Genomic DNA, 21,481 nt, shown 5'->3' with positions numbered 1-21,481 from the left:
CTCTAGAGCACAGGCTCAGCAGTTATAATGCATGGGCTTTGATCCGCAGCACCTGGGATCATCCCGGACCAGGGATAGAACTCATGTCTCCTGCATTGGCAGGTGGGCTCTTCACCACTGAGCCACCAGGGAAGCCCCTCTCATTTTAAAACATGATCTTTTTTGTGCTTCTCTCGTGAAGTAGACAGAGGGGGCTTTGAGCATTTGTAGTCCACCTCATCTCCCTCTCCCTGTCTCCTTGTCTCTGAGAAGTTCTGAGGAACACAGTTTCAAAACTTTCAAACAGATCCAACTCTTGTTTCACTGAGGGGCAAACTGCAGTCCATGTGGGGTGCCTCTGGACTGCCTGTGATCTTCTCAAGGGGGCTAAGCCAGTTGACTATGATGGTCCAGATGGGGATGAAGGCTCCTGTCACTCTGGACCCCAGGAGGCTTCCCTTAATGTGCCTGGCACTAAGCTGGGCACAGATGGTTGAGGTCTTGTTCCTGCCCCCTGCAGGGACAACTGACCTGTGAAGTCCACCCATCCCTGTGCTTCCTTTACCTGGAAATCCTTCTGCTGTCCCTTTTCTGACCTCATCAGGTCCTGTGCTTGTCAGTCCTCAACCTCACCAGATTCCTCCCGGTAGAAAGTTAAAACGGAGTGACTTCCTGCCAGCCCCCAACTGAACCCACGTTTTATCTCTTTGGCTCGAAGCCATCTGTCAGGAAACGGCCCCTCTACTTTGGGGGACTTACCTGTCAATCTCAGGGTGTGTTTAAAAAGTTTCCATGGGACAGGGGAGAAAAGCAATAAGGTCGCCTGTGAATATTCCTTTCTCTGTGAACATTCTTCTCTCTGAACAGGGAACACCTGCTCCTTTCAGTCACCCTACAAGTAACTTCCTACAAAAAGATGTTAGATCTTCTTTTCATATCTGTTTCATGGGTGATGACCATGGAGGAGATGGTCTTGCCCAAGGTCACCCACAGAGTGAGAACTGGACGACAGAGCCAGCTCACTCCAGAGCAGGTAGATCAAATCCTATCCATCAGGGCAGAGACTGTGGGGTTCACAACAAAGAGTGCATTCCTAACTGAGGAAGGATATTTGTGGAAGAACACCTTTTCATCCCCTCTGGAGAGATACTAGGAACCTGGTGGTGGTTTGCAGATGCAGAAAAACGAACCTCTGCTGCCTAGATGGCTCCAAGGCCTCAGTGGCCAGGTTCTCGCCCCCATGGGTGAGAGAGGGAGAGAAAAGAGGGCTGGGAAGGAGGGAGGATGGGCCCTGGGGATGTCTAGTGTGGGTGGGAAGAACCAGGAAGAATGAAAAGAACATAATTGGTGGCCATTTGGGGAAACTGGAGTTATTCTGAGGTGGTAAGAATTCAGAGGAAAAAATTCTGGGCTTTAAGAGAAAATACCAGGACAAGGCTGTCAGGAGCCACATAAACTCAGGCACGCACTGGCCTTGGCAGGGGCTGCAGGTGTCTGAGGGTGCTTTGTAACAGCTTTGTAAGGTGTAAATAACCAGTCCTTAAGAGTCGGACATGACTGAAGCGACTTGACGGCAGCAGCAGCAGCAGTGGGAAGAAGCTCCATTGCTGTCCCAAGAACAGGAGCTGCTGCTGCTGCTGCTGCTAAGTTGCTTCAGTCGTGTCCGACTCTTAGCGACCCCATGGACTGCAGCCTACCAGGCTCCTCCGTCCATGGGATTTTCCAGGCAAGAGTACTGGAGTGGGGTGCCATTGCCTTCTCTGAGGGACAGGAGCAGGAATGCACAAATAACTGGGGACGAGCTCCCTCTTGTGGTATTTTGTGGTAATGGCAACCCTGGACTCAGGCCTGGGAATCTGGGGAGATTCCCTCAGGTACCAGCAAGAACTGATGGAGCGTTGATAGTGTGTTGAGCCTTGCAGGAGCCTTACACCTACTGTTTCACCTTTACAACAGCTGGAGGAAAACTGCTTCTCTTTATCTGGTCTTGTCCTCCACCCACTACCTTGAGATGCGAGCTGAAAACTCACTTTCCAGACCTGGGGGACCCCTGCCCCTGTGTCCTGAACCTCTGCTGGTATTTCTAGAAAGCTTGGCTGCCTCTCTGATGCGGTTGCACTTTACTATGATTTGTTTATCTGACTGTTTAGCTTCACCAAAGGACTGTAACTTACAGCTTAGTCTCCATTACATCCCTGGCAGAGAGAAGGGACTGAATTAATCTGTCAGATGAATAAATGATGAATGAGACAGGATTCCTGGTCTGGTATGCGTGGTTTGGACACAGGGTCAGCATCACCGCAGTGGAGTTATGCAGTGCTCCAAGTGGGTGCTCACTTCAGGGAGAATGTCTCTAAAAAACGTTAAGCTTGAAATCTTGGGTATTTCTCTCTGCAAAGCCCCAGACGACTACGTGTTCTATTCCTTCATGTGAGAACTGTTCTCTCACTGGCAAGATGGAGAGAGGAAACAAGGGAGGAATTTTAGGACATAACCATCTGGAGTTGGGACAGAATCCCTGAGGGTTGGTCCTGGGCACTATCACTGAAGTGGAGGAAGAGGGTCCAGCGGATGACATCACCCAGCAGGTGAACCCCAGGACATTACTTAAGCTGGCTCCTCAAACTTGGGGTTAAGTTCAGTGGGGTCAGGGATCACACTGTCAATCTCTCACCACATTACTTTCTGTAAGGTTTTGATAAGTGACTCTGGCCTCTCCTGGTCAGAGGCTTCTCCTCTTTGGTCATCTGTATGTAGTGGTGGAAATGGCAGCAATGCCAGTGAAACCCTGTGCTCCCTTAAATGTGCCACAAAAACACCTTTGGCAACTCTCAAAGCGCTGGGAAGGCTTCCAACAGTTCAATTTTACAGATGCAGAAACTGAGACTCAAGAGGAATGCAGTCTTGCTCACCATGATACAGCTGGTAAGTAGCAGAACGGGGAGGGTGATCCAAGTCTGTGGTTCCAAATGTGTGAGTAAATAATATACTCACACAACCGGATTCAAACAGTTCAAAGCAGCGGCAAGTCCGCCTCCCTCCCACCCTCTCTCTCAGTCACCCCGTGGCTCTCCCCAGAGAACCAGAGCTGTCGTGTCTTGTGTCCTTCCCAAGCTGTTTCAAACACATTCAGACCCACGTGTTCTCTCCCTCCCTGCACGCATACGTGGAGGGCAGCCTGGCACACGTCCTGTTCTGCATCTTATTCTTTACACATAATATATCTTAGAGTTTGCTCCACGTCAGTGTAATTAGAGCTCTCATTCTTCTCATGGCTGCGCATATTACACTGATGGATATAGCATAATTTTCTCAGTTCTCTACAGATGGTCTTTTGTTTCCAATCTTTGAGATTACAAACAACAAGGGAGGGTTGGAGAGGGGGAAATGAGTGCACCAGTGTGGGCTGAGATTGCCCCAGAGGGAAATTACTACGACTGTACTTTCTTCATTCTCCAGCCTTACAGACATCTGTGAGTTCACAGATACCCGCCTCTCTGCAACTAAAACGGTGCTGTTTTGTTCTCAAATAACTTAAAAAATACTTTGGTGAAGGAAATAGCAGAAGCACCAAAAAGCATTAGTAATCTGTTCTCTACAGGCTAGGGGTGCTATTAGAAGATGGTATGGGGCTCTTTGTTTCAAAGAAAATGAAGAACACTATGTGCTTTAGACCAAGTAGTGACACTTAATAGCAGAGGGAGATGAGCATAAAGAAGACACTAGTCAACAGAACAGACAGGTACTCCCTAGACAAAGGTTCCTGACCATTATAGTTATTTTTGTTTCTTCTAATTAAGTGCCTGAAACAAAAGAGGCCACTAAGATGCCACTTGATCAGTACTTAAAAAAAAAATTTATTTATTTAACTGTGCCAGGTCTTCTTTGCGGCATGTGGAATCTAGTTTCTTGACCAGGGATCAAGCCTGCACCTTGTGCATTGGGAGTTGAGTCTTAACCACTAGACCCCAAGGGAAGTCCCAATCAGTACTTTTTAATAGTAAAAACTGGTGAACAGAGGCTTGAGCTGAGTTACTGTGACAAGGATTACTAATTGCTTTCCAATATCTATTTCCCCCTTATCTCTCATAGAAATAGAACCTATGTATGACATCCTTTATATGTGGACTCTAAAAAGAAATGATACAAATGAACTTACTTACAACACAGAAAGAGACTCACAGAGAATGAACTTACGAGTTCCAGGGGAGTTTGGGATGGACACATACACGCTGCTATATTTAAAATGGATAACCAGCAAAGACCTACTGTATAGCACCTGGAATTCTGCTTAATGTTCTGTGGCAGCCTGGATGGGAGGGGTAGCACATGGCCATACCTACCTGCAAGGGAGGCTGGGAAATGTAGTCTTTATTCTTGGTAGCTACGTGTTCTGCTAAAAATCAGAGGTTCTATTTCTTTTTTAAAAAACGTATAATTTTGTATTGGAGTATAGCCAATGAACAGTGTTGTGATAGTTTCAGGTGAACAGTGAAGGGACTCAGCCATGCAGACACATGTATCCATTCTGCCCCATGCTCCTCGCCCATCCACGCTGCCACACAACATTGAGCAGAGTTCCACGTGCTATACCTACTGTATAGCTTGTTGGTTATCCAACCTTCTGCTCAGAACATAGAAGTGGTTATGAGGCATCTTGGAATGTGGGTAAGGGCAATAGTTAGTGGTGGTGAGAAAATAAGATAAAAAGGCATGTAGGTCCCTGAGTGTCTCTGTGGACTAGAGATGCCATCCAGCCCTGGACAGCCTGCATTCTGACACTCACATGAGAAAGAAAGGAACTTTCACCTTGTTTAGGACACTGTTATTTTAGGTCTCTGTTACTTGCAGGTAAATGAGTAATGATGATAGATTGGTAAACCCCAATGATAGGGAATGAGGCACCTCCCTCAATTTCCAGACCTGAGTCATTTCATAGACACCCTTAAGTAAAAGGAAAATAGTGTTCTTAGTGAGGAATTCCATAATAACAGCAAAAGAATGTTCTTTAATAATTATAGCTATCATTTATTGAACTTCATTACGTGCCAAGCTCTGTTATAAATGCGTAACATACATTATTTAATCCTTGAAACTATATATAATCCTATACCAAAGAAAATTGGCATATTAACAAAAATTAACTCAAAATGGATTATAGCTCTAAGTATAAAACCAACTATAAAATATCTAGAAGAACACATGGGAGGAAATCTTTATGACTTTGTGTTAAGCAAAGACTTCTTATCTATAGCACCAGACTCACTACCCATTAAAGAAAAAAATCATAAATTCTACTTCATGAAAGTGTTAAAACTTCTGCTCGTCAGTAAACACTGCTCGGAAAATTAAAAGACAGGATACAGACTGGAGGAAAATATTTGCAAAACATATATCATGGATTGAGGAAGATCCCCTGGAGAAGGAAAAGGCTACCCACTCCAGTATTCTGGCCTGGAGAATTCCATGGACTACAGTCCATGGGGTCACAAAGACTCGGACACAATTGAGTGACGTTCACTTTCACATACTGATCAAGGATTTGTATGCAAGATATATAAAGAGCTCTCAAAACTCAATAAAAAGAAAGCGAGCAGTCCATTTTTTGTAATGGACAGGTGATTTGAATATTTTAGCAAATAGGCACATGGAAAGATCATTGATCATTAGGATAATGTAAATTAAAACCACAGTAAGGGGACTTCCCTGGCGGTCCAGTGGTTAAGACTCTGCACTTCCACTGCAGGGGACAAGGGTTTGATCCCCAGTTTGGGAACTAAGATCTCACATGCTATGCAGCCAAAAACAAACAAACAACAACAACAAAACACCACAATAAGATACCACACCTTAAAATGGTTAAAAACTGAATGTACCAAGTGTTGGCCAGGATATGGAGTGACTGCAACTGTCACACATTGCTGGTGGAATGAAAAATGGCTTATCCATTTTGGAAAATAGTTTCTTATAAGAATATACTTACGCACTTATCATATAACCCAGCAATCCCTCTCCTGGGTATTTAACCCAAGAAAAATAAAACTGGAATGTTCACCAAAATCCTGAACATGAATGTTCAGATTAGCTTTGTTCTTAGTTGCCCCAAACTGATAACAACCCTAAAGTCCTTCAACTGTGAATGGAATGCAAACTGTGGTACATCCATACAATGGAATACTACTCAGCAATTAAAAAGTAATGAATTACTGACACATACAACAAGGATGAATCCTAACTGTATCATGCCAAGTGAAAAAAGCCAGACTCAAAAGGCTACATATACAGGATGATTTCATTTCATGGCATTCTAGAAAAGGCAAACTACTGGGACAGAAAATAGAGCAGGTGTCACCAGGAGCTTCAGATGAGGAAGAGGTTGATTACCAAAAGGGTATGAGGGACTTTGGGGGGATGGTGATGAAAATGTTCTATATCTGAGCGTATACCCTCCTCATCCTTCAGCACCAGCTGAGAGATCATATCCCCTGGGCAGTTTACCCTGACCTATGAGTTTTGTCAAAACTCATAGAATTGTTCACTAAAAAAGATGAAATTTGCAGTATGCAGAGTATATCTCAAACATGATTTAGACTTCAAACTACTCTTTGAAGTAGGCACTAAGTTCTACAGTTTAAGAAACTAAGATACAGAGAGATTTCAAACTCACAGAGTCCAGCTCCAGACCTGGGCTCCTGACAGCAAAACTATTGAATTCCTCTCATGGTCTTCCTTTAAGGAATCCTTTACTATTTCAAGGGGAATTGAGCCCTAGAGAAAGAGGAACACTCATCCTTTAGAGAGATTATTAGTTGCTAGCTTTCAGCTAACATGAATGCTTCTGTGGTCCATTAGAGTAGAAGCTTATGGAGGTCATGAGATCAGTTTTCACTCAATTTGCCATACAGAGGGTCCAATATAAACTATTTCCTGATTATCTTCCTTTCCATCTTCAGAAACTAGCACATACTGGAAATCTAGTATTTGGAAGGGCACCATGGAAGACCCTGGAACTTTCACCAAAACAGTAGATCAAAAGCTACATCCTGAGGGAATTGCAAAACTTATATCATGAAGGACTATAAAAGTGAAGTGGCGGGGGCTTCCCTAGTGCTTCCTTAGTGAAGAATCTCCCTGCCAATGCAAGAGACACGGGTTCCACCCTGATCCTGGGAGATCCCACTAAGCTTGTGCACTGCAACTACTGAACCTGTGCTTTAGAGTCCGGGAGCTGCAACTCCTAAGCCCACCTGCTGCAGCTACTAAAACCCTCGTGCCCTAATCTGTGCTCCATAAGAGAAGCCACCACAGTGAGAAGCCCTCGCCCTGCAACCAGAGAGCAACTCCCACTGGAGGCAACTAGAGAAAAGTCCACATAGCAACAAAGACAGAGCACAGCCAAAATTAAACAGATAAGTATGAAGGCTGATGACTCCTATCACATCTCCATTTAACTACCAAGACACAGTAGAGCATGGATAAGGCTTGGACAAAAGTTCAGTCACTACAGCACATACAGGTGCTACGTGGAGCCTGTGGTATGTCACCATAGAATAGTCACAGAGGAGGCACCTCTCATGGTCCAGCAAAGACTCAAGAGCCTTTTTTTCCCTAAAAAGAAAATAGCTACTCACAGAAGGGGGCTTAGTTTGCTGTAAATCACTAAGAATACATGAAACACCAAGACGAACTGAGTCAGCTGCTGTTTGATCTAGCTAACCACGTGTTGACTGTACCGCTTAGAGTCTGTCATCAAGCAGAGGTGGAATCCAGGGAATCAGGTGCAAATAGGTCCTGAAGGCATAAGTAAGTGTCCAGTACAGTCCACTCACCAGGGCCTGGACTAGGGGGAGGTTGACAAGATGTCTATGGTGTAAAATTTATGGAGGCATTCACCCAGGTGCTGAGTTAGTACTTGCACAATCCTGAGAGTGGATGCTTCTGTGTATTTTTCACAACAGGGAGCCCACGGGCCTCACCCTAGCTTATACTACAACAGGCCACCCCTCGCTCCACATTTATGGTCTCATGGGGAATACCCTAACAGCAGATGAGGGAGGAAGAAAAGTTTCAAGGCCAGTTTACAGTGCAATACAATGACCCTGGTCAGAAACAAATCATTGCTGTACAGTCCCATTTGGGACAGCTCTGAAAAACAACAGAAAAGAGGATCTTACCCAGTGGGTAGAATGTCAAACAGTGTATTTTGTGCTCACCCTGTCGCAGACAGAAGATGACCTGAGGTAAGGATCTGCAGTGAATGTATGGGTAGTGGCTGATGGTTTAGACAGATGGTCAAGGACTTAAAAGGATTGATGTTAGAGGCTTCAGGTAAGGAAGTGGAAAGAAAAAGGATAAAGAAGAATCTCTGGAAATGGATATAGAGTGTGAAAATATTCATATTTTATGACATCAAGCACCAAAAACCTCCTACTATAGAACAGGTTCTTAATAATCAGGTGGACAAGATAACACATTCTGGATCTGAGTCCTTTACCCCAGGGAATTCCAGGGCCTGCCAGACCTTCTGTTGAATAGATGGTCCCAAGACTGAAATGAAGGCTATATCTGAATTCAACATCTCATCAAAGCCAACCTGGTCACCATCATTGGGAAAGTACCTAATTTGCCAGCAGCAGCAATCAACCCCAGGTTCCCTATTCTATTGCCCCAGGGGGACCTATTAGACCAGGATCTAGTGGAAGATTTGGATATGTCTTCACCAAATATCAAGATTCTGCCAATATTATCTCCCATAAAGTTAGTCTATGCCTTATAACTGCCATATTTCCCACACAACATTGCTTCTTAAGAATTCATATTCCATCACAATATTGTAATTATCCTCCAATTTAAATAAATAAATAAAAATTTTAAAAAGAATTCATATTGCAGTTTCAAAACCAGGCTAAATTTCATGATATTGACTGATCTTATGTATTTCATCATCCAGAAGCAGCTGACTTTACAGATCAATGGAATGGTATAAAGGAAACTATGCATGTGATATGCTTGGTCACTTCAGTCCTATCTGACTCTTTGTGACACTATGCACTGTAGCCCACCAGGCTTCTCTGTCCATGGGATTCTCCAGACAAGAATACTAGAGTCTGTGGCTTGTCCCATCAAATTCATCCTCCCTTTTTCCTGAGCATATGGTTGTCCATACAGGGACTACATTTCACAACCTCCCTCATTTACCTCAATGGAATGTGAGTGGAACTGAGAAATCATTTCAAGTCATCTTAAAGAGCCTGCCCTGGAGTTGCTGTACCTTTTCCTTCCTGCTAGCCAGGACTGACAACTTTGCAAGGCACTTACTGAGGATGGTAGCACTCCCTCATTAGCGCAGGTCTGGAGATGTGTTCAACCCCCTTCCCTGGTTGTAAGAGAGAAATACATTTTGTCTAGTTTGACCCATTGTGCTTCTAGACTCTTTCTTAAAACAATTTAGCTTTTTATCATGGTGTGCTACAGTACTTCAAGGATGAGCTATATGTTGTGGGCTAGTGATTAATACAGAAGGCTATTTCTCCCACAACCCAATTATATGGGCCCCAAAAGAGGGGCAGAGTTTCCTACAAGTACCCAATGACTCTCTCACTTCTTATGACCCTTATTTCTGCCGGATTGGGGTTAGGGAGTCCTCAAAGGAAGAAAGTTCCTACCAGGAGAAACAACAGTATTTTTACTGAATTATAAGCAGAAACTGCTACCTGGTCACTTCTGGTTACTCACGGCAATGAATAAGGATGTTAAAGAGGGATTATGGGATTGGCCAGGGTGATTAATTCTGAATATCAAGATCAAGCAGGATTTTTTCTCTACACCATAGGCAAAAGGAAGTATTTGTGGAAACAAGGGGCTCCCCTGGGGAGCCTCCTAATGCTGTTATGTCCAGTGGTAAAAGTTAATGGAAATTAAAGTTTAAAATGTTGATGGAAGTAAAAGTTAACATTAACTATAACCCTTCCTAGGCAGGATCATCAAGGTTCTCAGATCCTTCAGACGTAGAGACTTGCTCCTCCTCTGGGTAAAGAGAAAACCAGCAGGTGATAGCTGAAGGCAAGAAAAACAGAACGGAAAAAGGAGGAAGGATGTCATAAATACAAAACAGAATCTAATATTACCTAAAGAAAGTGGCTTTTACCTCCGACCTTCTGTCATATTAGACATTTATATATTTGAACTTATTTGCATTTTCTTCCAATTCTTATTTCCTTGCTATTGTATTATTATGTGTGGTGATAATTATCTTTACAATTTGGTCTAGTTCACAGGTTGCAGAATACTGAGCTAGGATGCCAAAAGAATAAGAGGAGAAATAGAAGGAAGACCCTGAATTTAGAGCTATGAGGGTTTGGAATGTCTCCCTTGAGGGCAAGTCAAATGCACTCTGTATGAATGACAGTAGCATGACACTGGATGGGAGCATTTTGTAGGGGGAAAGACTGTAAATTTAGGAAGAAATGTGTGTATGGATGTTGGGCAAAGGGGTGGACTGTAGCAGCATTTATCATTCCCCCCCCCCCCATTTTTTTTAAACCCTTCTGAACACTTTCTGATTGGAGAGACTCTCCCCACAGAAGGTCAACATTGGTGGGTGAATTTTAGTTTTTCATATAGAAACCTAAAGGACTGTGTTCATTTTCTCCCCATCTGTGATAGCTGGTGCCTACATGTGTCCTAGGTTTAGCCAATCAAACGATTCCACACAAGATTTAAATCTGAAGGATTAAGGGCAGTAAGGATGGAAGGAGACTTGAAAGATGACACATAGTGATACTTGTATCTCTAAATACAAAAGTATTGGGGTGCCAGAAGTAATGTACTAACTGGGCTTTTCTGCAGTGTGACCTTGTGGTGTCTCCTGATACAATCTTCCTCATTTTTCAACCTTCCTATTGCTCCTGTATACTATCCAATATCCCTGTATTAAGTTAAATTTTCTCTTGAGTTAGCTGAACCCAGACTTACACTGCTGAGCAGGGAGAAAAGTATTCTTGCCTAGAGAATTCCACTGATGAAGGAGCCTGGAAGGCTAGAGTCGATGGGGTCGCAGAGTCAGACACGACTGAGCAACGAACACTTTCAAGGAAGGGGAGGATTCTCCGCAATCTCGGGCAGAGAAGTAGTGAACTTTATACAGGTGGTAAGGGTTTCTGTCCTGTACTGGCTGGAGAGGAATGCTTGTTTCCTACAGGTCCCTTTTGTGGACTCTGGTCACTAAGAAGACTCATTTGTCCTCACAGCCAAGGAGGCTATTGACAGTTGCCAGGCCTGTGGCCCAAAAGACTCAGCCCTCCTTCCCACTGCCCTGACATCCAAGGGCCATAAAGGCAGAGATGCTGTGTAGGCTCAGTTGTCTGGGGAGGAGCAGTCAGGGCTGATCAGCTCCTTTTTCCTGGGATTCCTGGCTATTCCAAGGAATGTGGGGCTTCCCTGGTGGTTCAGAGGGTAAACAATCTGCCTGCAATGCAGGAGACCTGGATTCGATACCTGGGTGGGGAAGAGCCCCTGGAGAAAGGAATGGCTAGCCATGCCAGTATTCTTGCCTTAGAAATCCCACAGGCAGAGGAGCCTGGTAGGCTACAGTCCATGGGGTCACAAAGAGTCGGACATAACTGAGCAACTAACACTCACCAAAGAATGTGAAGAGGAACAGCTGCGTTCACTGTAATGAACCTCACAACACAGCTACAAGGGGGCTGCCCAGTAACCCAGGAGCCAAAGGTGCTTTTTCTTCAACAAAAGATAAGGGGTACCTGAACTCTTCTATCAGCCTTGCCTTTGCCCTCATCCTTCCTGGAAACCGCTAGCTAGGCCAGCCGAGGGGAGAACATATTAGGGGATGATTCCATGGGGGCCTCTTGGGCTGTGATCCCTCTGTAGTGGAGTAATGCCGTCCTGAGGTCCTCCTGGAGCCCCACGGGGCCCAGGACGCAGGTAGGACTAGAGAGAAAGAGGCGCACAGTGGTGCTTATTTGTGCCGGAGGGCCACCAGCAAGTGTGCCTTTCTTTCTGGGTTCTCACCCTGCAACTCTCCTCCCGGCCACTGGATGAATTCTCACTCGAAGTACCCAGCTCCTCCGGCGGGTTTCCAAGCGTTTACAGTTCTGCGGCTGGGCGGATCCCGGGCAGTTGAGCGCTTCTCTAGACTCTACCCCGAAACCCACAGGAGCGAATCCGCGGCCAGGGCGGCCCCGGGTTGGGCAGGGCAGGGCTTCTGCTCAGTCGCGCGTTTCCCACAATTTCTGGAGGCGGGAGTCGGGTAGGGAGTCCTAGAATAGGCAGAAAAAGCGAAGTCGCCGCGCACTTGCCTGCCCGGCTCTGGGTCTTGGGCCCCAGGAAGGGATAAAGCCACCGGAGAGGCCAGGAGCCGCCTGGTACACGCGTTACTGGAGCGCAAGAAGAAAAGGCAGGCCGTTCTCTACCCGGGGCCGAGGCCGCCCTCCGCAGCCCAGGTCAGCGCCGAGCGGCTGGATTCCCTAGCCTCTCAGGTCCACTTGGCCGAGTGGAGCCACTCGCTGCTGAAGGAGGGACCAACTTTGCCGAGTTGCCCAGCCCTGTGGGGATCCCGGGGCCCGTGGGATCCACCTCAGAGCTGGGTAGAGGCTTGACTTTACCAACTGATCGGATCCAAGCTGGTGGACGCAGGCTGCGTTTTCTCCGCTGCCGCCCGGCCCCTCGACACCCTAGAAGACCAGTTTGGGAGGACAGAAGTACAAGATGCCCCTCTTCTCCTCTATTTATATTCCTTATCCCAGACCTCACACTTTTCACATTTCTTACAGTTCCAGCCTGGCATCTCCTGCCTGTGTGGCCTCGACGGAGGCGAGGGGACGCTCACTAATCGTCCTTCGAAAGCAGAATTTTCTGCATGTCCTGGAGGCGTCCTGAGTGCCACAAGGCAGCTCCCCGCAGGCCGGCGCTGGAGCTCACTGGCGTCCTGTGAACTCCGGTGAACTGGCGGTGACACCCCGCGACAAGCTGTGTGGAAGGGACAGTGGAACTCACCCCTGGGCAGAAGGTGCAGGAAGTGGTAGGGGGTCCCTAGAACTGAGTATTTGGCTCTGTTGGTGCAATCAAAGGCCCCAGGCCTTCCAGTGATTCCTCTACGTCGATCTACCCCACCCCCATCAAGAAGCATCCAGTCTCTGAGGGACCACCGACCCCTCACTTTCTCTAGGCTAGAAGCCTCCCCCACAGCACCGAGGCTGGCTGGTGTGGACCAGCCCTATAAACCGGACTGGAGTCGCCCTGGGATCCGGCGCGCCTGCGCAGAGAGGCAGGCCAGCACCTAAGACAGTAACCTGGGGCTTCTGTGGGGTTAATAAACTGTCCTCCCCCACTCATGCTGCCCACCAACCGGCAGAATCCGCCCCAGTGGAGCAACCATGCCTCCCCTGTGCTGACCAGGAAGCCCCCAATTTCAGGCCTGAGATGCTAAAGGGAGAGAAGTAGAAGCCTGTGGGTAGAAATGGGTTCAAGGGTACCACTGTGTCTGTGAGCTTGTGGGCTGGACTCCTGAACAAAATGTGTTCAACACACAAGAACTGGTTTTCCCCTGACCGCGAGTAAACTGGTGAGAGGATTCTGCATAGGCTCCTAAGTGTTTTCCTGTGAATCTGTAGGACCCACCTCCGAGCCTATATGCAGGCAGGTGTGACCTTGTGGCCACTGGGGAACAGGTGGGCGAATGCCTGCAAGCCCACAGTTTCCCTAGACTGACACAATCGTGAGGGTGAGATCTGGGGACAGCAGCTGTTGTGTAACCAAGGATCCTGCTGGAATGAATGTGTAGACATATGACAGGATCGTCCCGCCCTGTGGACGCATTGGTTGGTCTGAGACCCAGCCTGAGAGTGAGATAGGAAGAAGGCAGTGTGTGCCTGTGAGCACCCGTGGAGGAAGGTGTGCCGTGTATCTGTGGAAGCGGTGATGGACATTGCTCTGCAGCGGCCCCACCCTGCCCGGGCCTCCAGCCCTCTGGGGCTGAGCCTGTCTCCACCCGTCCCATCCCGCTGGGTACCGGCTCTCACCCCGAGGGCCCGCCCCGTGGACAGTTGGGCGCCTGTGAACACGAGGACTCGCTAATCTGTTCCTTGTTGCCAGGAGGAGCAGGAAGCGCAGCACCTAAATGCACAGTAAGCCTCCCTTTGAAGCGCTGAGTAGGGAAAGCTGCGAGGCCACTCGACTTTACCCCAGGAATCAAGGGGTACACAGAAAACCTAGGTCAAGCCACCCTGGGGGCTCCTGGCGCCACTCCTGGAGCACCAGCTAAGAGCCAAAGGCTTTTACTTGCCTTATCTCCTTAATCCCTTCTGTAATCCGGGGAAGAGTTGGCCCTATAATTTGGTCAAGGAAACTGCAGGCTCCTAAAATTTAATTAACTTGCCGGAGGTTAGAAAGCAGGGAAGCAGAGCCCAAAACCTAGGCTGATGCCCAAAGTCACCTCAGCAGGCACCTGGGAGTGAAAGAATTTTAGAAAGAGGGACAGGTGCACTGGAAAAAGAGGGGCCATGCAGGTAACAGGGAAGGAGCAGGACATAAGATAGCAGGGAGTGGTGAGGCCTGTGGCATGCTGGAGAGTGAATTTTAGGGTGCAGTTGTGTCTGTGTTTTTAATTTCTTTAAATAAAATGGAAAAATACTCGGGCAAATAAAGCTGCAGGCCATATTTGATAGATAAGCTTGAGAACCCAGAATTAGATCTCAGACATACAGGGGTGGTACCTTGATCCTTGAAGTAGCATCAGCACCACAGGAAGCTTGTTCTAAATCTGGAATCTCAAGCCCCACCCCAGACATAATGAATAAGAATCTACATTTTAACAAGGTTCCCAAGTGTTTCTTATACACCTGAAAGTTTAAGACTGTCAGGTGAAAATTATATATAAATGAATACACCTTCAGTTCAGTTCAGTTCAGTTCAGTCACTCAGTTGTGTCCGACTCCATCACCAACTCCCGGAGTTTACCCAAACTCATGTTCATTGATTTGGTGATGCAATCCAACCATCTCATCCTCTGTCTTCCCCTTCTCCTCCTGCCCTCAATCTTTCCCAGCATCAGGGTCTTTTCAAATGAGTCAGCTCTTCACATCAGGTGGCCAAAGTATTGGAGTTTCAGCTTCAACATCAGTCCTTCCAATGAATACCCAAGACTGATTTCCTTTAGGATGAACTGGTTGGATCTCCTTGTAGTCCAAGGGACTCTCAAGAATCTTCTCCAACACCACAGTTCAAAAGCATCAATTCTTTGGCGCTCAGCTTTCTTTATAGTCCAACTCTCACATCCATACATGACTCCTGGAAAAACCATAGTCTTGAATACACCTTATATTGTTTATAAAAGAGCCTCCCAGAGACAACTCACCTACCCACCTCCCCCTTCTCTACCACTCTGGAGGAGGCAGGGAAGAAGGGAAGACAGTGCTCTCTTTTCTTTTCATATTCTGACTGAATTTTACTGTTTAAAAGGTCAGGGCATAAGCCCTTGCTAATTCTCTGACCCACCCCAACATGCTCCCCCATCCTCCAACCCAGAACAACCTCCTCCAGCTACAGGCTTTGCTCAGAGCAGATGGAAAAGAGAGGAAGGTGTCGTGTGCCCTTAGGCAAGTTGCTTAACCTCTCTGGACTTCAATTTTCCTCGTCTATAAAGTGGGATTAAAATACCACTCACATCATGGGGTGGCACTGGTACCCCACTCCAGTACTCTTGCCTGGAAAATCCCATGGATGGAGGAGCCTGGTAGGCTGCAGTCCATGGGGTTGCTAAGAGTTGGACACGACTGAGAGATTTCACTTTCACTTTTCACTTTTCATGCATTGGAGAAGGAAATGGCAACCCACTCCAGTGTTCTTGCCTGGAGAATCCCAGGGATGGGGGAGCCTGGTGGGCTGCCGTCTGTGGGATCATACAGAGTCGGACACGACTGAAGTGACTTAGCAGCAGCAGCAACAGCAAGAATGTATTAATACCTTTAAAACCTAGTGCAGGTTACCTTCCTGGTTCTCCACTTCTTCCTCTAATCAAGTGTGGTACGTTCACTTCTATTTTAGATTTTCTGTTGGCCTGTGTCCCCTATCCTGCTGACCCAGAAGAGGGAGGGGTGGAAGTATATGGAACCCCCTTCCAATCCCAAAGGGCTCCTGGAAGGTGGTAAGCCCTAGCTGAGAAAGCCTAAAGGGTTAGGTGTGGGGAAGGAGGAGGGCAAGGTCTCAAGTCCTGGCAGTGCTGCAGAGGGGATCCTGGAGGGGGGAGCAGTAAAAGCTGGAGGGAACCATGGACTGGGGTGGCTTGGAAACATTTTTTCCAAAGTCCTAAGGGAGTCAGACACGACTGAAATGACTTAGCAGCAGCAGCAAGGGAGCAAAATCCCAGTGGACTTCTGAGCTAAGAGCTCCCTCCATAAAACAAGACATTCCTTGAGGAGTCCTCCCCAAGTCTACCACATCCTAGGACTCGCCATCCATCCCAAAGAAACTGGTTCCAGGGTTAGACCCTGGGGTCTGCCCTGGTGGCTCAGAGGTTAAAGGGTTTGCCTGTAACGCGGGAGACCTGGGTTCAATCCCTGGGTCTGGAAGATCCCCTGAAGGAAATGGCAACCCACTCCAGTATTCTTGCCTGGAGAATCCCACAGAGTCGGACACGACTGAGCGACTTCACTTTCTTTCTTTCACTTTCGAATGCTGGAGTCGTGTGCCCTTAGGCAAGTTGCTTAACCTCTCTGGACTTCAATTTTCCTGTCTATAAAGTGGGATTAAATTACCACCCACTGCATAGGGTGATTGTTAAGAATGTATTAATACCTTTAAAACCTAGTGCAGTGCCTGGAATACAGCAAGTGCTCGATATTGTTAATTATTAATATTATGATCGTTATTATTTTCCACTGGGACTGGTAGCAGCCGCCCCTGAGGTCTCCAGGGTCCCTCAGACCACAAGCTCCCAGGGCCTCGGTAGAGGCGCCTCTCCCCGTGCGGCCCCTAGAGGGCGCCCGGAACTCACTTGTCCTGCGTTTCTTCGGGGAAGCCCAGGTCCGGCTCCAGCAGCTTCTGGGCCTTCAGCTTTCCGGATTTGCGACTCCTTCCGCAGGAACCGAAGATACATGGGCTCTGGGGCCACAGGACGGAAAATGTGAGGCGGCAGGAGCAGCTCCTACCAAACCTCCCCATTGAACGGCACCCAGAAGGGGGGCCTCGCACCCCCCCCATGCCTCCCACGCCCCCCTCTTCTCGCATATCCAAGGAGGCCAGATCGTTGTGGGCTTCGTGGAGGCAGCGGCGGCCGCTGGACCTCCCGGGCCTTGCTAGGGTTCTCGGCCGAATCCACGGCGGCCCGCTGTCCCCACGGTCACGTTGCCAGAGCTGCGGGAGTGGAAACCAAAACGCAGGCCTGGGCAATCTCCATCCCCAAACCGACCGGTAGTTGAATTAGACCCTCCTCCCTCCAGGCTGGGGGAGGAGAGATGGGGAAAGGAAAGGAAGGCCCTTGGCGGGATAGACGCGTGGTAACCACCCATAGGAACTTGATGGGGTCGCCCCTGGCGTGAGCTTCTGGGGATAACTGCGAACGCAGCAGTGGAGACTTCATGCGTGCATGTGTGTGTGTGCCGTGTATGCCCGCGCGTAGAACAGCACACCTGTAGCTTGCCTTGTGTAATATCGCACACTCCAGTCGTTGTGTAGTTGGAGGAAGTATGTGAGGTCCACAACAACGCAGGCCAAGGGTGAGAGGATGTGATTTTGTACCCATCCTTCAACACAACACGGGCACTCATCGCTCCCTCTACTCACCATCCCCCCCGCCAACACCTCCCCTCCCCTCCCCCTCCCCTCTCCTTTCCTTCCCCTCGGTCTTTCCCCACTCGCACCTCCGCCCTGGTTTCCCACGCCCCGGCTGCAAACACCATATTCCGAGCCTGCTCTGAGCTCCTTGGAAAGTCTGAACTGGCTGCACACCTCTCACTCACTCAGCCTGTTCCTATCAGACTCCCGAGGATAAGGAATCCAGGAGTGAGTGCAGGTGGGCCGTTCCAGAGATCTTCCTGGGCCTGCCGTGGATTCGAACGATGCGGGAAAATCGCGCGGGCAGCTCCTCTTAGCTACCCAGGCAGTGACCTGGCTGCTGGGCTCCGAAATCTGAGCTGATTAGGAAGGCCTAGGAGAGTGAGAAGCTGCTTAGGAGGGGGAGGGGGTCTCAGTTCAGTTCAGACGCTCAGTTGTGTCCGATACTTGAGCGGGGGTCTGAGAGGAGTAAAAGGGAAGTGTCTGTGGGGGGAGGGGGGCAAGTGTGTGGGACGGTGGGGGCCAAGTGTGTGTGGGGGACAAGTGTGTGGGGGCAAGTGTGTGGGGGCGGGGGGCAAGTGTGCCTGAGCAAAGTTGGAGAAACAGAGTGGAAGGGGGTCGGTTTCCTCCAGCATCTGGCCTTAGTGCAGCATCTGGCCCTTCGTGCAGCTCTGGGGCCCCAGCTCTAGCCCACTGCCCCTTGCAGCATGTCCTCTGAGTCCCAGCTGCTCCAATTCTGCACAGCCTGGAGATCCCTGCATAACTGTATCATACACCTGGAACCGGCCTGCCCACCTGCAAGTCACTCACGCCACAAATGGGACGTCTGTCTGAGTCCTGGGCCCAGTGCAGACCCGTACCTGCCACTGCGGTGGGGGCTTCAGGAGGCAGTGCTCAGATTGTGCCCATAGAGCTCACAAGCACGGGTATGGCCACACAAAGCCGCTATTATCGTTAACAGGTTAGGCCAGATTCTCTGTGTGCCACCCCAGGGGGCGGGGGCACGGGGCGCTAGGACCCCAGCCCTGCTTGGGTTTCTGGGCCCCAGAAGGCCACCACTCAGTCAGCCAGGTCTGAGGGAGTGATCAAGGCTCACTCACTGCATAATTTGGTCAGTGCAGTCGGCTCACTCAAGCCAAGGAAGGATGTGGCCCTTTCTGCTCAGACAGGTTCGTTAATTCCTCTTCTCCCTCTGCATCTCTACACACCATTATTCGGATCGTTTGTTCCTTTTCTATTTCTGAACAGAGACAGACCCTTGCCTGCAGGATTGGTGGCAGATAGGAGTTGTGAGCTTTCTTTGTGCGGCGGGTAGTTGGCCCTGATTGTGACCCTGGCAGCCCCCACCTCCCTTCCAGCCCGCGTCCCCTCGAGACTACCGGGTGTGCAGGCCCCGCCGCCATCCCGGCCTGTCCTCGCCGCGGCCCTCGGCCGACGCGGGATTTACCGAGATTCGGTCCCAACGAATTCCCGACCGAGAATGGGGAGTCGTACGCCGTCCTTCAGCGCCGAGGGCCCCAATACCCCGGGGAGTGTGCCCCCACCCCTGGGACGCGTCGCCTGGGGTCCCGAGCGCGTGGGAGGGGCCCCGGGAGAGCGCGCGACTGGGGCGGCCTGGGATCCCCGGAAACAGTCGAGCGGGAGCCGGAGCGGTGTGGGGAGGGGAGTCGGGTGGCCTCCCGCGATGGGCGCCCGGGATTCCGGCGTGCGGAAGCCCAGTTCTCCGAGAGGCCCGAATAAGCTGGACAGGGTCCGAGAGCAGAGGGTCTGAGGGGCCTAGCCCCGCGCTGTTTTGAGTGTGACCCCAGCTGTTGATGAAGATCCGGGACGTAGGAGGTATTTGGGGGAGGAGGTGTGTTATGCCTGATTTTGCCTGCTTTGTCTCGCCAGAGCAGGGGTGAGGGAGTGCTGGTGAAGAGTCGGGGTTCTCGGGAGTTTGGAGGTTGACTTTGAGCCAGACAGCCACTCCCCGTTGCTGCCTCGGCTAGACAGTCTGTGGCCAGAAAATATCCAGGAGCCCCCGGGCGCCCAGCCTGAAGGGTCCCAGGAGTCAGGAGGTGGGAGGAAGGCCCCAGTTTCCCCTGGGGTTGGCAACTCTGGAATACGGCAACCGGCAGGCACTGAAGGTGCCTCTTAAAGACGCAAATGGAGGAGAGACCGCACCAAATGAAAATGGTTTGGGCTGGGCAGCTCCAGTCCCGGCAGGAGGGGAGGGAGAGCCAGACCTACCCAGGTAGGAGGAGCAGAATTCTGCGGTTCCAAGAGGATATTTCCGGATTTCGATTTCGCTTGGCCCGGTACTGGATACCGCCGCGGCACAGGCAGGAGGCCCACTGCAGACCTGACTTTGAGACCAGAACTTTCTCCCCTCGACCCACACACTGTCAGGGTCTGGCCTGGTCACCCGGTGGGTCTGGGGTTGGGGTAGCCCCTCCACTTTGGAAGTCCTTTGGACTCAGAATCCTCCTCTCCTGCCCAGATCCTGCTCAAAGAGGAGCACAGATAAGGGTGGACAAGCAGTGCCCCTTCCACACTCAGCCAAATTTCTTCCTGGGCCTCCTTGGGTTGGAGGTTGCTGTGCTTTGTCCTGTGATATGGCAGAGCCAAGAGGGCAGTCTAGGCCAGGATGAGTACTCTGATGGTTTCCATAACTCTCCTGCCCTCAACCCCAGTCTGGGTGAACACAGCTCTGCATACACGAACAAGTCCCACAACCTACTCTCTTCCAGTTTTTAGCCATAAAGTTCTCTCACTCTTCCACCCTAAAGAAAGAGCCCCCTATGTCCCCACTCTACTACCCCAGGATGGCATGTTTCCTAAAGCCTCTACCACCTGGCTTCTTCCAGAAAAGCAGGCTTAAGTCAGTTTTGTATGTCCTGACATTGGTCTGGTAGGTGGGGGACTAAATGTTATGGGGAGTGTTGTGTACTGTGGCTGCTGTCCTGGCTAGAGTGGTCTGGGGCCTCCCTGAAGGTCCTGGGAAGTCAGTTTTTCAGATCCCTCCTAGGCCAGGCTAGTTTGGAAGCTGGGAAGTCTTGGCTTCAAGCACCACAGAAGATCCTGGTCCAATTACTCATAGAATGCTCCAATCTCTGCAGCTTGCTGGGTAAGGTCCTAGAACCCCAAACTTCTAGCAGATGTGTATACCCCTACAATGGATCTGCACACCCCACCATCATGTACTCCAGCAGTGTACAATTAATTATACCCACTAACACAGCACCATACACACTCACCGCAGGGACATGTCATCCACAATGATACATATTCCCCATTAATTCACTCCCCCAATTATATACAATCCTAGACAAGTATCACTCATACAATGAAATACACCTCTAACACATGATTACATACATACAATTATAGATGATATACAGCCATAAACATTCATACATTTAACACAAAAATAGATTCATAATGAAAAACTAATACGTACTCTCACAAATATTAGCCCCTGATTCACTAATAATCACGGATGTTGGTGGGTGATTATACAACTACCCAAAAAGCCACATTTACACATGATCACACACATACCAATACAAGTCTGTATATATAATGGTAGTTTCGATTCACAACTGAAGCAAAATAAGCACACACAACTGCATACAAAATCACACACTTGAACACTTATTATACAAACACTCATTGTCAGTATAACATCCCGATTGCCCACACCATCACAAACACAGAGTGCACACACGTAACT

The sequence above is a fragment of the Bos grunniens genome, chromosome 26 (assembly GCF_055505025.1).
Source record: "Bos grunniens cultivar Pamir isolate PY7600 chromosome 26, Bosgru_T2T1.0, whole genome shotgun sequence".
Lineage (NCBI taxonomy): Eukaryota > Metazoa > Chordata > Mammalia > Artiodactyla > Bovidae > Bos > Bos grunniens.
The sequence above is the reverse complement of the archived record's forward strand: the minus strand, read 5'-3'. Positions refer to the sequence as shown.